At 42.0% G+C, this 16,091-nt stretch overlaps 1 pseudogene; it reads right to left on the bottom strand.

Moving 5' to 3' along the window:
- Nucleotides 1-323: 323 nt before the first annotated feature.
- Nucleotides 324-7,869, bottom strand: LOC106986853 (cytohesin-2-like; annotated as a pseudogene).
- Between the last annotated feature and the right edge of the window lie 8,222 nt (nt 7,870-16,091).

The following is a 16,091-nucleotide window of genomic DNA, read 5'->3' as shown; positions in this document are numbered from 1 at the left end:
GAATGTCACATAATTTATTCATCTATTACTACTGGTGACATTCACATTGTTTCCAGGTTTTTGCCATCATAAACAATGCTATGATAAACGTATTTATTTGGTTTCTGTAATCTTTCTTGTTAACTTTAAGTATTTTATGTGTTTGGTACTATTGGGAGTAGAATCTATTCGGTTTGCCACATGCCTATTGCTAAAATAGAGAAAAGGTATTGATTTCTATATGGTTCCCTTTATGAAGGGTTGACTCTGAGAAAGGAGAAATGGGGAGTAAGGGGGCTGGGCATGATTATTTTTTCATAACATGTATTATAGAATTAAGAGACTTTTTAAAAACACATGCATGTGTAATTTTTATAAAAATTAAATACAAAATAATAAATGGTAATGGGGCATCCCTATTAGTTTCTGATTTTATCTGAAATGCTGTAGTGTTTTACCAGTTAGGATAATACTGGCTATTTGTTTAGATATATAGCCTTGACTATTTAAGTTGTTTCCTGGAATTCTTTCTTAAACTTATTGTTATTATTTATCATTTTATCATTTATATTATGATGTATAAATGCTGACTTATCAAAGGTTTTTCAGCACCTAATAACAATGTCACGATCCTAATATGATCACAATAAATTATAGTGATTTATTTTCTCAATATTAAGCTACCCCTGCATTCCAAAAATAGTCTTTACTAAGTTGTAGAATATTATTCTTTTGTACATTGATGAATTCTCTTTGCTAATATGTTATTTAGAAGAACTCCCTCTCCGAGGAGGAATTCTTTCTCTCTCTTTTTAGTGGTTAAATAACGAATATGATTACGAACAGTGTTGATTACAAAGAAGAGAAAGGTGCTAGAGGTAGTGAATTTTTCTAAATGGGAAACCAGAATCTGGGCCCAGGAGTTCAGCTGCCAGGGAGGGGCAGCTGTGTAGTAAGTAATGGAGTTGGGGGCAAGGGGTCAGGGCTGCTCCTCCTTCTTCTCGACAAAATTAGCTTCTTCCTTGCCACCAGCATCTCACAGAAGGGGGTCTGTGCTCCCAGCTGCCTGGATGGACTTGATCCACTTGTCCTTCTCTGCCTGCATGGGGGCCAAGACCAGGTATACCCCCCTGCCACCTGCCTCCGTTTTGCAGAATTCAATGAGCTGCCCCATGTTGTTGGAGATGCAAAACTCAAAGCAGTTTGGTTTCTGAGGCTCGTACGCTTCTTGAATGTTCAGATTCTCCACAGGGATGATTCCTGCCAGCTCCTTGTCTGTCATATTCTCAAAATAGTAGAGGCAGTTGTGGTGACAAACCAGCACCAACTCTGCATCTTCACCTGACTCCTCCCAGCTTAAGGAGCTGGCCCTTCTGGTCCAGGTTGAAGAAGGTATGGGTTAGACCATTCCCATCATTGTCAGGAATACTAAAGGGCTCATTTCAGATGCTGTCATAGAGGTTCCTGAGCAGCAACTCAGACAGGTCCCACTCTTGTCGATGCCTTGGTTCATGGCCCCAGAGTGCTCGAGGCCAGACTTCTTCTAGACATTGGGATTGTGAAGACTGGTGTTCAGCATGATGAGGCGAAGAACGACACCTCACACGTATCTGTAGATTAAAAAACACTGGGATTGCACAGGCAGATTCACTGGGCGAAGGCTTCTATCATCTGGTCAATCATCTGGGCCTAGCCCAGGAGGCAGAAAGCTCCATAGAAATTGCCTGAGGGCCTGCACCAGATCAAGGTCTGGGAACTCATACAGAACCACAAAGGCATGGAGCAGTGGCAAGTTCAGCCCTTCTGTCTGCCAGAGGTAGACCCCATGACCATCTCATTCAGGCCCTTGCCCTTGTACAGGATACCGGCGTGTTCCGGAGAAGTTCCTTCTCCACCAAGAACTAGATCGCCTTCTGGAGTCCATGCTGAAGTTCCTCCTGACCACTGCTGTCTTTTGGTTCTGTTGCAAGGTTTTAGCTACCTTCTTTGGCCTCCAGACCCTCCACCTTTCCAGTGACTTCACTGAGCTCCTATGGGCGCTGGATCTCTACCAGCAGCTCGGGCCTCTGCCACTAGAAGTTCTCCAGCTGTATCCGCTCCTCCAGAGTTGGGTCTTGAGGGCTCAACGGCACCAGGCGCTGTCCTCCATAGTGACTAGGAAGGTCTGTGGGCCTGGCCAGGATCCACTTAGGCCGGCAGGCTCGGGTGAGCCCACTCAAACTCCCAGGAGCCAACGCCTCCTTCTGTGTGCCAGTCTTCCACACTGAAATCTCTTCCTTAGCCTCTCAACCGCCCTGACTATAGGGAGTTTTGCACCTATAAGTAAGATCAGTCACTAGTTTTCTCTTAAGAAAAAAACAAAAACAAAAACAAAAACAAAACAAACAAAAAACAAAAAAATGGGCACTTGGGTGGCTCAGTTGGTTAAGCATCCAACTTCAGCTCAGGTCATGATGTCACAGTTCATGAGTTTGAGCCCCGCATGGGACTCTGTGCTGACAGCTCAGAGCCTGGAGCCTGCTTCGGATTCTGTGTCTCCCTCTCTCTATGCCCCTCCCCTGCTCACGCTTTGTTTCTCTCTTTCTCAAAAATAAATAAACATCAAAAAAAATTTTTTTAATTAAAAAAAACAAAAAGCCTATTGCAGGCTACAGTGGAGAAGATGGAACAGCTGTGATGTAATAAAAAGAACATATCTTTATAAATCAGAAGATGACATTTAGCGTTAAATATTTACTAGCACGCCAAAACAAGATCATTTTCAAAATCTAAGCACTATGTTCTATGATTCTACCACACTTTGGCATGAAACTTCAAGATAAATGCAGTAATACAACAAAATTAGGATTTTATTACCCTTAGAGTGGCATCAGGCAACCACTGATCTTCCACTGCAATGGCAAGACAATGAATTTTTAGGTATCGAGCATCAGGTTCCATCTGTAAGGATAGAGGCTGTAGTCTTTTTTTTTTTTAATGATTGTCATCGTTGGGGTGCCTGGGTGGCTCAGTCGGTTAAGTGTCCGAATTCGGCTCAGGTCATGATCTCGCAGTCTGTGAGTTCGAGCCCTGCGTCGGGCTCTGTGCTGACAGCTCAGAGCCTGGAGCCTGCTTCGGATTCTGTGTCTCCCTCTCTCTCTGTCCCTAACCCACTTGCATTCTGTCTCTGTCTCTCTCAAAAATAAATAAACATTAAAAAAAATTTTTTTGGGGGGGGGCGCCTGGGTGGCGCAGTCGGTTAAGCGTCCGACTTCAGCCAGGTCACGATCTCGCGGTCCGTGAGTTCGAGCCCCGCGTCGGGCTCTGGGCTGATGGCTCAGAGCCTGGAGCCTGTTTCCGATTCTGTGTCTCCCTCTCTCGCTGCCCCTCCCCCGTTCATGCTCTGTCTCTCTGTCCCAAAAATAAATAAACGTTGAAAAAAAAATTAAAAATATATATATTAAAAAAAATTTTTTTTAATTGTCATTGTAAATTTCTACCTTCTTTTTTTTTAATGTTTATTTATTTTTGAGAGAGAGAGAGAGCAAGCAGGGAAGGTACAGAGAGGGGGACAGAGGATTCAAAGCAGGCGCTGCACTTACAGCAGAGTAGGCTGTAGGTCATTGATTTTAACTGAAATGCTTTTGTGTTTATCATTTCATGTACGACTACCAAGACATATAAGCATGAAAAGCATTTTAATTATTTTAGCTAATCCACAGTACTACTATTTTCACAATGAGAGCCCATTCCTAAGATCCATTATTCGAATTAATAATCCATTAATGTCTTCAATAGAAATTAATTCCTGTCATTCATTGGTTTAATAAGCAACATACCTAATGTTGATTAGAGTTAAGACAACTCAAGTGCTTCTAGCAATCCCTTTGGAGTATGATTTCCTAATTAGAATGTTAGCTGCACCTAGAGTATAATTTTAACCTAATATATCCATAATATTTTACTCTCTGTACTCAAATATTTTAAATTGTTTTAACATTTATTTTTGAGAGAGAGAGAGAGAGAGAGAGAGAGAGAAACAGAGTGCGAGTGGGGGGAGGGGCAGAGAGAGAGGGAGACACAGAATCTGAAGCAGACTCCAGGCTCTGAGCTGTCAGCACAGAGCCTGATGCAGGGCTCAAACTCACAAACCGTGAGATCATGACCTGAGCCGAAAGTGGATGCTTAACCGACTGAGCCACCCAAGCATCCCTGTACTGAAATATTTTAAACTAAATTATAGATATTGTAACACTGGATTCATATACCAATTCCGCCACTTAATAGCTATGTAATATTGCATATGAATATAATTTGATCCCTCGAGACTCAGTTTCCTAATTGAGGATAATACCCAGCAGAATGGTGAGAATTGTATAATGGGTAGGAAAAAGCATTATAAACTCTAAAATAGTCTACAAATTTTAGGCATTATTATTGGATAATAATATCTCAAATAGAGGTTAGGTTCTTTGGAAGTCCTTTGAGGATTTATTCATGACAAGGAAGATTCGATGAGGTCTAATGTTCACCTATTATAAATATTACAGTTTTGATATTCTCTTTGTTTGTCTACAAAGACAGGGAAAAAAGCAAAATAAGTAATTATGAGGTCCCTTACCCAGAAGATCAAAATAATTACCCTAGACTGGCCCTGGGGCCATAATCCTCACTAATACTATTACAGTGGAGGATTCTCATATGAGAGCAGACTTAATAGATCTAATAAGAATAACTAATATTTGGGGCACTTGGGTGGCTCAGTAGGTTAAGCATCCTACTGTTGATTTTGGCTCAGGTCATGATCTCACAGTTAATGGGATCAAGCCCCACATCAGGCTCCACACTCAGATTCTCTCTCTCCCTCTGCCCCTCTCCCCCATTCACACACTCTCTCTATATAAAATTAAAAAAAAAAAAACAACTAATATTTATCCAGTGTTTACTATATTCTAGGCAATGTGCTAAATATATTATCTTATTTAATCCCCATAATAACCAATAAAGTGGTTATTGTTTTAAAATAAGGAGGGGTGGGGGTGCCTGGGTGGCTCAGTTGGTTAAGCACTTGACTTCATCTCAGGTCATGATCTCACCGCTCATGAGTTCCAGCCCTGTGTCGGACTCTGTGCTGAAAGCTCAGAGCCTAAGCCTGCTTCCAGTTCTGTCTCCCTCTCTCTTTGCCCCTCTCCCACTCATGCTCTGTCTCTTTCTCTCAAAAATAAATAAATGTTAAAAAAAATTTTTTTTAATAAAATAAGGAGGGGTGCCTAGGTGGCTCAGTCAGTTAAGCATCCAACTCTTGGTTTTCAGCTCAGGTCATGATCTCAAGGTTTGTGAGTTCAGGCCCTACACTGGGCTCTGTGCTGATGGTGCAGGACCTACTAGTATGATCTCTATCTCTCCCTCTCTCTCTGCCCCCCCTGCTCCCTCACTCAAAAATAAACAAACTTCAAAATGAAGAAACTAAGTCTGGCTCAATCAGAAGAGCATGTGACTTCTTTTCTTCTTTCTTTCTTTCTTTCTTTCTCTCTTTCTTTCTTTCTTTCTTTCTTTCTTTCTCTTTTTCTTTCTCTCTTTCTTTTGGGGAGAGAGAGAGAGAGAGAGAGAGAGAGAGAGGAGAGAGAGAGAGAGAGAGAGAGAATCCCAAACAGGCTCCACACTATTAGCATGGAGCCCGATGAAGGGCTCAAACCCACGAACCGTAAGATCATGACTTGAGCCAAAGTCAAGTCAGACACTTAACTGACTAAGCCACCCAGGTGTTTCTCTTATCTTTTTTTAAGTTTTTAAATTTATTTTGAGAGAGAGAGAGAGACAGAGAGAGAGTGCAAACAGGGCAGGGACAAAGGGAAAGAGAGAGAATCCTCAGCAGGCTCCATGTTCATCATGGAGCCAGACTCAGGGCCAGACTCAGGGCTCACCAACCCCGAGATCACAACCTGAACCAAAATCGAGTCAGATGCACTTAACCAACTGAGCCACCCAGTCACCCTAGAGCATGTGACTCTTGATTTCAGGGTCCTTGAGTTATAGCCCCATGTTGGGTATAGAGATCAATTTAAAAAATAATAATAAAGAAAAAAAAATAAAGAAAATGAGGAAACTAATGGAGCATCTGGCTAGCTCAGTTGGTAGAGCATGTGACTCTTGGTCGTAAGTTCAAGCTCCATGTTGGGTGTGGAGCATCCTTTAAAAAAAAAAAACAAAGTTGGTGGGGGGGTGGTGCCTGGGTGACTCAGCCAGTGAAGTGTCTCATTTAGGCTCAGGTCATGATCTCGAGGTTTGTGGGTTTGAGCCCACATCAAGCTATCAGCTCAGAGCCTGGAACCTGCCTCAGATCCCATATCTCCCTCTCTCTCTGTCCCTCCGCCACTCACACACTGTCTCTTTCTGTCTCTCAAAAATGAATAAATGTTAAAAAAATAAATAAATAAATAAATAAATAAATAAATAAATAAATAAATATTTTTTCAAATGAAGAAACTAAGGCTTAGAGAAATTAGGCAACTGACCAAGTGGTGATTCAAGGATTTGAGCTCAGGCAGTTGTTGTTGTTGTTGTTGTTGTTGTTCTTTTTTTTTAATGTTTATTTATTTTTGAGAGAGAGAGACAGAAAGAGTGCAAGCAGGGAAGGACAGAGAGAGAGGGAGACACAGAATCCGAAGCAGGCTCCAGGCTCTGAGCTGTCAGCACAGAGCCTGACATGGGGCTCAAACTCAGGAACTGAACTTAACAGACTGAGCCACCCAAGCAAGCAGTTGTTCTTAACCTATATTCTAAATACAACAGTTAATATGTAAATTTTATATCTATATTTAGATGTTTTGTATGACCATATATATAAATTTTCCCTGACATCCTAGACTTAAGAACAAGGAGGCAAACAAAATGCATGATGTTGCCTTCTTTTACTAAAAACAAACATATATTCATTCATTTATACATTCAGCTAGTTTTCCTGGGGAAATTCAAGAATATTAACTGTGCACACACTCTCTCTCTCTCTCTCTCTCTCTCTCTCTCAAAATAAATAAATAAACTTTAAAAAATAACATTAGGGAATTCTGAACATAGATTTTGTATTCAATCATTACTGAATTATTAATTTTGTTAGGTGCAATAGTGGTAGTATAGTTTTGTAAAAGAAAACTTTTTTTTTAGAGATGCATGCTAATGAAGGTGGAAATGCCATTGATGAGATCTGGGGGTGATGGGGGACTTCATGGGGTTCAGAGCTGGCGGCCAAGAAAGAATTCTTTTTTATTTTTTTTAACGTTTATTCATTTTTGAGACAGAGAGAGACAGAGCATGAATGGGGGAAGGTCAGAGAGAGAGGGAGACACAGAATCTGAAACAGGCTCCAGGCTCTGAGCTGTCCGCACAGAGCCCTACGCAGGGCTCTAACTCACGGACCGTGAGATCATGACCTGAGCCAAAGTCGGACGCCCAACTGACTGAGCCACCCAGGCGCCCCAAGAAAGAGTTCTTGAAGATGTCTTTGGTGTAAAAAGGTGATTTTTAAAAGAAACTTTTCCTCTTCAATGTTTATTTTTGAGAGAGACAAATAGAGTGCAAGGAAGGCAGGCAGAAAGAGACAGAGACACAGAATCCGAAGCAGGCTCCAGGTTGGGAGTTATCAACACAGAGCCCGATTCGGGGATCAAACCCACAAACCATGAGATCATGACATGAACCGAAGTTGGACACTCAACTGACTGAGCCACCCAGGCACCCCTCTCCGAGGTTACTTTTATTCATTCCTTTAGGATTTTTGGTCCTGAATATCTCTCCAGGGACAACTATCGAAATTTTTGGTGATTTCAATACCTTCATTTTAAGTTCCTTGACCTCTTCTCCTCCAATGATATTGTTCTTCATCATATCTGAGCCACTCATTTCAAAGGCCATACTTTTGACCTTGTCATCACCAATAAATACAACTTGTCCATAATTTCATTTTATTGCAAACTTTTTTGGCCAAATACTTTAAGATATGTAATTTTATTAATTTAGTAGTCTCCACAGCCAACATGGGGCTCAAACTCCTGAACCTGCAATCAAGAGTCACATGCTCTAATATCTGAGCCAGGCAGATGCTCCAAAGATGTGTAACTTTAATATACACTAAATAATTTGGAGATGATTATTACTTACATCTGTCTTAAAGATTTTATTCTTTAAAAAAATTTGTTTAATGTTTATGTATTCTTGAGAGAGAGAGAGAGAGAGAGAGAGCATGCAACAGAGCATGAACGCAGAATCCAAAGCAGGCTTCAGGCTCTGAGCTGTCAGCACGGAGCCTGACATGGGGCTCAAACTCACAAATGGTGAGATCATGACCCGAGCCGAAGTTGGACACCCAACCGACTAAGCCAGCCAGGCACTCTTCTTTTCTTTTTAAAAATTTTTCTTTATTTTTGAGAGACAGAACACAAGAAGGGGAGGTGCAGAGAGAGAGAGGGAGACAGAATCCGAAGCAGGTTCCAGGCTCTGAGCTGTCAGCACAGAGTCCGACGCGGGGCTCGAACCCACAAACCATGAAATCATGACCTAAGCCGAAGCCGGACGCTTAACTGACTGAGCCACCCAGGGGCCCCAAAAAGGTTATTTTATTGAAGCACTGGGACAGGACCTACGGGCAGAAAAAGTTGCACTGGGGTTTTGAGGGGCAACTGGTTATACACCATGGACTTGGGGGAGGTAAAGTCCAAAGGGAAGTTTCCAAGGAGACTTTCATATGCTAAAGACACAGACTACTGGAGGCCTAGCTATTTGTCAAGCTAATGTTGTTTTTCCCTCTAGCAAAGCATTAACATTAAGACAGTAGGGAGTTCCTAGAGAAATATTTTACTCTGCCTGCCTCAAGTATCTGTCAATGGACTGCAGGTTATAAGAAAATTTAATTTTACCTGCCATTTCCTTCTTGCTTTTGTTCCCCATATCACTATGGAGGGGTGATGTTGGGGCCCCAGGAAACTGAGTCTACAGGTTTCCGGAGATTAGGTTATTGATAAGGTTGCCTTTTTCTTGTAATTTACTAAAATATTTGTAAACTGATGGAGACTCATGTCCTGTATGACTGTGATCTCTATCGGTTAACCATTTGTCTTCTTTTCTTTGCTTTGTTTTTGAGCAGCTAGAAGTGCCTGAGGAATATCACATACATCCCACTTTGGGTCGGGGGTGGTGGAGGTAGGGGGCAGCAGTATGTGCTAGCTTGTACTTTGTCCTCAGCCTTCGTTATGCTACCTTGTCAACATGACATCTGTAATTTTCATTAAAGTTGTTCAGCAAATAAACAAATATGGCCAAATATTAATTGTTGACTCTGGAAAGGAATATAGGTATTCATTGTACTAATATTTCTAACTTATGTGTGAAAATTTTCGTATTAAGGATAAATATATAACAATTCTTACACATGAAAAAATCAAGAAAGTAATCTCACACATTTTCCTATGCCTACTTTTTTTTTTAATTTTTTTTAACGTTTATTTATTTTTTATTTTTTATTTTTTCTAAAATTTTTTTTTCAACGTTTATGTATTTTTGGGACAGAGAGAGACAGAGCATGAACGGGGGAGGGGCAGAGAGAGAAGGAGACACAGAATCGGAAACAGGCTCCAGGCTCTGAGCCATCAGCACAGAGCCCGACGCGAGGCTCGAACCCACGGACCGCGAGATCGTGACCTAAGCCGAAGTCGGACGCCTAACCGACCAAGCCACCCAGGTGCCCCTCCTATGCCTACTTTAACCCTCACAGAAGTGAGAATCCATTTCTCAAAAAGAACCTTTTAAATCTACCTACTTGAATCACCATTTCTCCCCTTCACCCTCTGTCTTTGGAAACAAAGTTGATGGCCCTCCTGTTTTGTTTTGTTTATTTATTTTGAGAAAGAGAGAGGGAGCATAAGGAGGGGAGAGGCAGAGAGAGAGGGAAAGAGAGAGAATCCCACGCTGACAGCGTGGAGCCTAATGCAGGGTTGGAACCCATGAACCATGAGATCATGACCTGAGCCAAAACTAAGAGTTGGTCAGACATTTAACCGACTGAGCCACCCTGGCACCCCTATGTTTTTAATTTAAAAAAATGGGGGGGGGGTGGCACCTGGGTGTCTCATCGATTAAGTGTCCAACTTTGGCTCAGGTCATGATGTCACAGCTCCTGAGTTCAAGCCCCATATCAGGCTATCTACTGTCAGCACGGAGCCATGCTTTGGATCCTCTGTCTGCACCCCCCGCCCCCAGCCCCTCCCGTGCTCGCTTGCTCCCTCTAAAACAAAATAATATAAATAAAAATTATTTTTCAAAAATTTTTTAATGTTTATGAGAGAGGGAGACAAAGAATCAGAAGCAGTCAAAAAAAAAAGCACTGTCAGCAGGAGCTCAACCTTTAACCATGAGATCATTACCTGAGTTGAAGTCCAATGCTCAACTGATTGAGCCACCCAAGCACCCTGATGTTTCTCCTTTGTATTTAAAGATCACCTTTAGGCTTTTCTTTCAGCCTCCTTTCCTCTATTTCATAAGAAGCAACTCTCAATTTCTCTTTCTCCCTGTAGTAATTGTGGGTAGGGAGGGGAGGAAGAGAGGGATTTTGTGCCTTAATTTTGTCAAGTTGGCACTGTCTACTCAATGCTTTAACTTTTTTTAAAGTTCATCTATTTATGTTGAGAGAGGGAGAGCAAGCAAGAGCAGGTGAGGGGCAGAGAGAAAGGGAGAGAAAATCCCAAACAGGCTCCACACTCAGCACAGAGCCAGAGGACAGGCTTGATCTTATTGATGAGGGAGCATAAGGCAGCCTGAAGGAAAAGTATGAGCTAACAACCTCCCCACTCAACCCCAGGTGGGATAAGTGTGATATTACCTGGAGACTTCTGGCTACGCAAAAACAGGAAAGGACAAAAAAAAAAAAAAAGTTAAACTGGTAAGAGTCTCCACCAGTTTACAAGAAAAAAGCAATCCCATTAATGGTCTAAAGTCCAGGAACTTCCAACTGTCTTAATGTTAAGGCTTTGCTAGAGGGAAAAATAACCTTAGCTTGACAATAGCTAGGCTTCCAGTAATCTGTGAGCCTTTAGCATGTGAAAATCCCTTTAGGAACTCCTTGAAGTTATCTCCCCTTACTCCATAAAATGGTCAACCCCCCCCCCCCCACACACACACACACTTATAGTGCAGCTCTTTCTGCTCATGGGTCCTGTCCCTGTACTTTAATAAAATCACCTTTTTGCACCAAAGGCGTCTTCAAGAATTCTTTCTTGGCCATCAGCTCTGAACCCCACAAACCCCTCCATCACCACAAAACCTCATCACCATGACCCTGGTATCATGACCTGAGCTGAAGTCGAGAGTCTGCTCATCACCCAGGCACACCTATGCTAGTTGTGGATGTAGAGTTGGATAATAAAAACCCAAATCAGACACATATATTACTTTACTGTTTCAAGCTCTTTTGTAGATATCACAAAAACAGTCATCTCTTTAACAGAAGACATCTCCCAAGGATGTGACTGGCCATTCTATCTAAATGTTTCTGGCCCATCATATTGCAGTTAAGTAGCCTTTGTTGCATAACAAAGCACGAGAAAGTAGCTTTTTTTTTTAATTTTTTTTTCAACGTTTATTTATTTTTGGGACAGAGAGACACAGCATGAATGGGCGAGGGGCAGAGAGAGAGGGAGACACAGAATCGGAAACAGGCTCCAGGCTCTGAGCCATCAGCCCAGAGCCTGACGTGGGGCTCGAACTCACGGACCGCAAGATCGTGACCTGGCTGAAGTCGGACGCTCAACCGACTGCGCCACCCAGGCGCCCCGAAAGTAGCTTTAAACAACAATTTATTCTGTTTTGTGTGTTGACTGGCCACAGCTGTGTGGTTTTTGTGCTTCCTGTGATATCATCTGGGTTCACTCATGGGACAGTCATCTAGAGGCTCCACTAAGTCTGAGTGTCCCAAGGTAGCCTCACACATTGGTCAGTAGATGCCTGCTGTACAGTAGAATAGCTGGACTTCTCTACAAGGCTCCAAGAAAGTGAAAAGTAGAAGCTACCAAGTCTCTTGATCCTGATTCTCAAACTATCACAGCTTTATTTGCACCACATTCTCATGGTTAAAGCAAGTAGCAAGGGGTGGTGAAATAAATGCCACCTCTTGATAGAAAGACCAGCATGCATATACAGGAATGAAAGGAACTATATTGGTCATCATCTTTGCAGACAATCTATCACATACTAAAAACAGCTGAGGAGGGGCAGAAAGAGCAGGGGAGAGAGAATCTCAAGCAGGCTCTGTGCTGTAAGTGTGGAGCCCTACGCAGCGCTCTGATCTCAGGAGCCTTGAGATCATAACCTGAGCCAAAATCAAGAGTTGGGCGCTTAACTGACTGAACTACCCAGGAACCCCCTGCCATGTCATTTTTTAAAGTTTATTTATTTATTTTGAGAAAGAGAGAGAGGGAGAGAGAGAATCCCAAGCAGGTTCTGCTCTGTCAGCACAGAAGCTAACGCAGGGCTCTTTTTCACGAACCTGAGATCATGACCTGAGTCGAGATCAAGAGTCTGACACTCATCCATGTTTCAGGCATGATTTCAGGTGCCCCAAACATGAAAATTTTGATCCACAGGTTTTTGATTTCTGAATTGAGCACAATGATTCCTGACCTCTGTCCTGAGAGCTGCCTGTGCAGTCCCACCAATTAATTGATCCAGTTCTTAGAAATCAACATGTCAGATTTTTTCCGCCTTTCCATTTTGGTATAATTTTGGTTTAAAGAGGAAGCCACTGCCTAGATCCAGTTGGCAGCCTTGAGTGTGAAAGTGGAAGCTCCCAGGGGACACAAATTAAGGATGAAAGTTGCTAGCTGCGCTTGGCCAACGGTATGATGGATAGTTGTGTCAGGGAACAAAGAAACTTCATCTTTTGTTATTTTAAATAAAGACAGGGACAATGGTTAGCAATTCACAATAGTTTGTGTCTCCAGCAATAACAGTCACTTGGGACCTAATAATAAAAACTCTTGACTTCCCCACTGAGCATTTCTGGTTATTTTTATATTGCTCAAGTAGTTCAGGAAAGCCTCCACCAAAATTGCAAGGAGAAACCACAATGCTGGGAAATGATCCATTAAAATGGGGATTTACTTTAATTGGGTACAACTCCTGTTTCTCTACCCAGGAGATACCCTAGCCAGACCCGGCAATCATTTTTACCCTTCATTAAAAAAAAAAAAAAAAAAAATCTTTCTTTGATCCCACTCTCATCCCAAAGAGTGAGAAGAATATCGAATACTGAATACCTAGGCACACCCATGCTGTCACAGGTATCTGCAGGATAGGGGACCTTTAGAAAGCCATAAAAGTCGGACCTAGAAATGAAGTAGCTGGGATTCATGCAAGCCTCTGCCCCTTATTATCTCCAAAGCTCTTCTTTCTGCTATGCCTTCTCTTCTCTCTTGAAAACAAAAATATAATCAAATGTTGAAGTTATAAAGTAATTCTTCCAACCTCCACCTCTGGGAGGGGCCATGAATACCACCCAGGAATTACAATATATATAGTCTGTATTAAAGCTACCACAGAAATGCAGGAAATTATTGATAGGATGTAATTTACAATGAATTTACATTCAACAGCTTAAAACAATACTTCCTGTCCTCTGCCGCTTCCATACACACCCATATTCTCTTACTTAGGCAAACAGATTAATTTTACCTTTAAGAAACTATGAGGAGGGGCACCTGGGTGGCTCAGTAAGTTGAGCATCAGACTCTTGATTTCCTCTCAGATCATGATCTCATGGTTTGTGAGATTGAGCTCTGCATGGGGCTCTGTGCTGACGGCCCAGAGCCTGCTTGAGATTCTCTCTCCCTCCCTCTGTCTGCTCCTCACCCACTCACACACACTGTCTCTCAAAATAAGTAAAAACTTAAAAGACACTACGGGGAGATAAGATTGCTAGAGTAGGAAAAACACAGGAGCTTTGGATCTTCACATTTCTTGGAGGCTTCTGGGCTACTACAGAGAACCTTGGATAGGGCCCAGAGAAGAGGGACTAGGGACCTGAGTCCTTAGGATTTTCTCTAGAATTTAAGAAATGAGGTAAAGGTAGTTGAAGTTTTCTATATAGTCAACCCAGTTCATTGGGGTAGGAAAGGAAATCAGGATTTATTCTTTCAAAAATATTGTGCATTTATTTGACTTGTAGGTCCCTGCTGTTACATCTTTTCAGGAACCTTTGGATTATATACAACAGGCATGGGTGAGAGCACCCTCAAAACCTCAATAGTGTGCTGCTGGCATAGAGATATAAAGACAAGTTTGTATCCCTGCCTCAAAGAATTCAAGGGTTTGTTGTTGTTGTTGTTGTTGTTGGAGAAAGGCAGGTACATGAGACAAGTACATTAATAACAATAACTGGTAGTGTAAATTTTTAATTTGTAAATATACATATACATATATAGTTGATCCTTGTTATGCATAGATTCCACATCTGTGAATTTGTGATCATCCACAGACATGCAGCGAGCAGCAAAAAACCTGAGTTGCCTGATGTGCACATCCCGGTTGCTGAACATTTATCTTCTTGTTTCAACTCTCATGCTATAAACATGTTTTTGTGGTGTAGTGACACACTTTTTGCATTTTAAAAATATCACTGTATTTTTTAAATGTTTATTTATTAAGAGAGAGAAAGAGTCAACAGGGGAGGGGCAGAGAGGGAGGAGAGAGAGAAAATCCCAAGCAGACTTCGGGCTGTCAGCCTAGAGCCCAAGGTGGGGCTCAATCTCACGAACCTGACGCTTAACCAGCTGAGTAACCCACGCGTCCCTGTTGTCTTGTTTTTTAAGATGGAAAGACCTAGGGGCACCTAGGTGGCTCAGTTCGTTCAGTGTCCGACTTCAGCTCGGGTCATGATCTCACACTTCATGAGTTCAGGCCCTGTGTGGGGCTCTGTGCTGACAGCTCAGAGCTTAGAGCCTGCTTCAGATTTTGTGTCTCCCTCTCTGCCCCTTCCCTACTCACGGTCTCTCTCTCAAAAATAAACATCAAAAAATAAAAAATAAAAATAGCATCAGAATTGCTAACCCACAGTCCCATGAAAAACATGTTTCCTAACTATATCATAGTATTTATGTACAGTTATTTTTGTCTTTAACCTTGCAGTATCCAGACAAGATGCTGCTTTCCAAAGTTACTTAGGGTAGTTCTTTTCATCTTCACTATTTCAGTGTGCTTAATATAGTTAGGTTCACGTGTTACTGTATGCATCCCATTTTGAGTTCCCTCCGCTTTCTTATTGGTTTGAATCTTTTGTGAATGTAAAGCATGTGGAGCACTATGGTTCTATATAAAAAGTTATTCTCAAAGAAGTATTAACCCTACTGTCATCCTCACCAGCTATTCTCATTCTCTTTTTACCCCTTTTCCAACCATCCTTGCAACCAATTTGGTAAGTTTCTGAGAATTGCACTTTTCCCCCACCTTCTTAAAAATGGTATAATATGTGAACCTGTCTGAAGTAGAGACTGTTAGCCACCTATCTCAACATTTCTTCATCTTCCTAAGTCACACTATCTCTGATTTTAGCTTGGCACTAATCACCTGGATTAAACACTCCCATTCTCCAAGTCTCCTTTGCAGATGGATATGGTCACATGAGTTATCAATGAGGTGAAAGTAGAAATGTTGTAACACTTTTGGCAGACTGATTTAAGAGTGCAAAAGCTAGGAAAATGTCTTGTTTTTTTCTCTTTTCTTTCAATCCTCCATCCTGCTGACCGGAACAGGAATGTGATGGCTGGAACTCCAACAGCTATCCTAGTGCATAAAGAAAAGGAAGGGTCCTAGGGATAGAGGAGTGGGAAACCTTGGGTGCCTGGGTGGCTCAGTTGGTTAAGTGTTCGACTTTGGCTCAGGTCATGATCTCATTGTTCATGAGTTCAAGCCCCCCATGGGTTCTGTGCTGACAGCTCAGAGCCTGGAGCCTGCTTCTGATTTTTTTTTTTAATGTTTATTTATTTTTGACAGAGAGAGAGACAGAGCATGAGTGGGGGAGGGGCAGAGAGAGAGAGAGAGAGAGGGAGACACAGAATCCGAAACAGGCTCCAGGCTCTGAGCTGTCAGCACAG

Source organism: Acinonyx jubatus, chromosome B4 (assembly GCF_027475565.1).
Source record: "Acinonyx jubatus isolate Ajub_Pintada_27869175 chromosome B4, VMU_Ajub_asm_v1.0, whole genome shotgun sequence".
Lineage (NCBI taxonomy): Eukaryota > Metazoa > Chordata > Mammalia > Carnivora > Felidae > Acinonyx > Acinonyx jubatus.
This window is presented reverse-complemented; position numbering and strand designations above follow the sequence as displayed.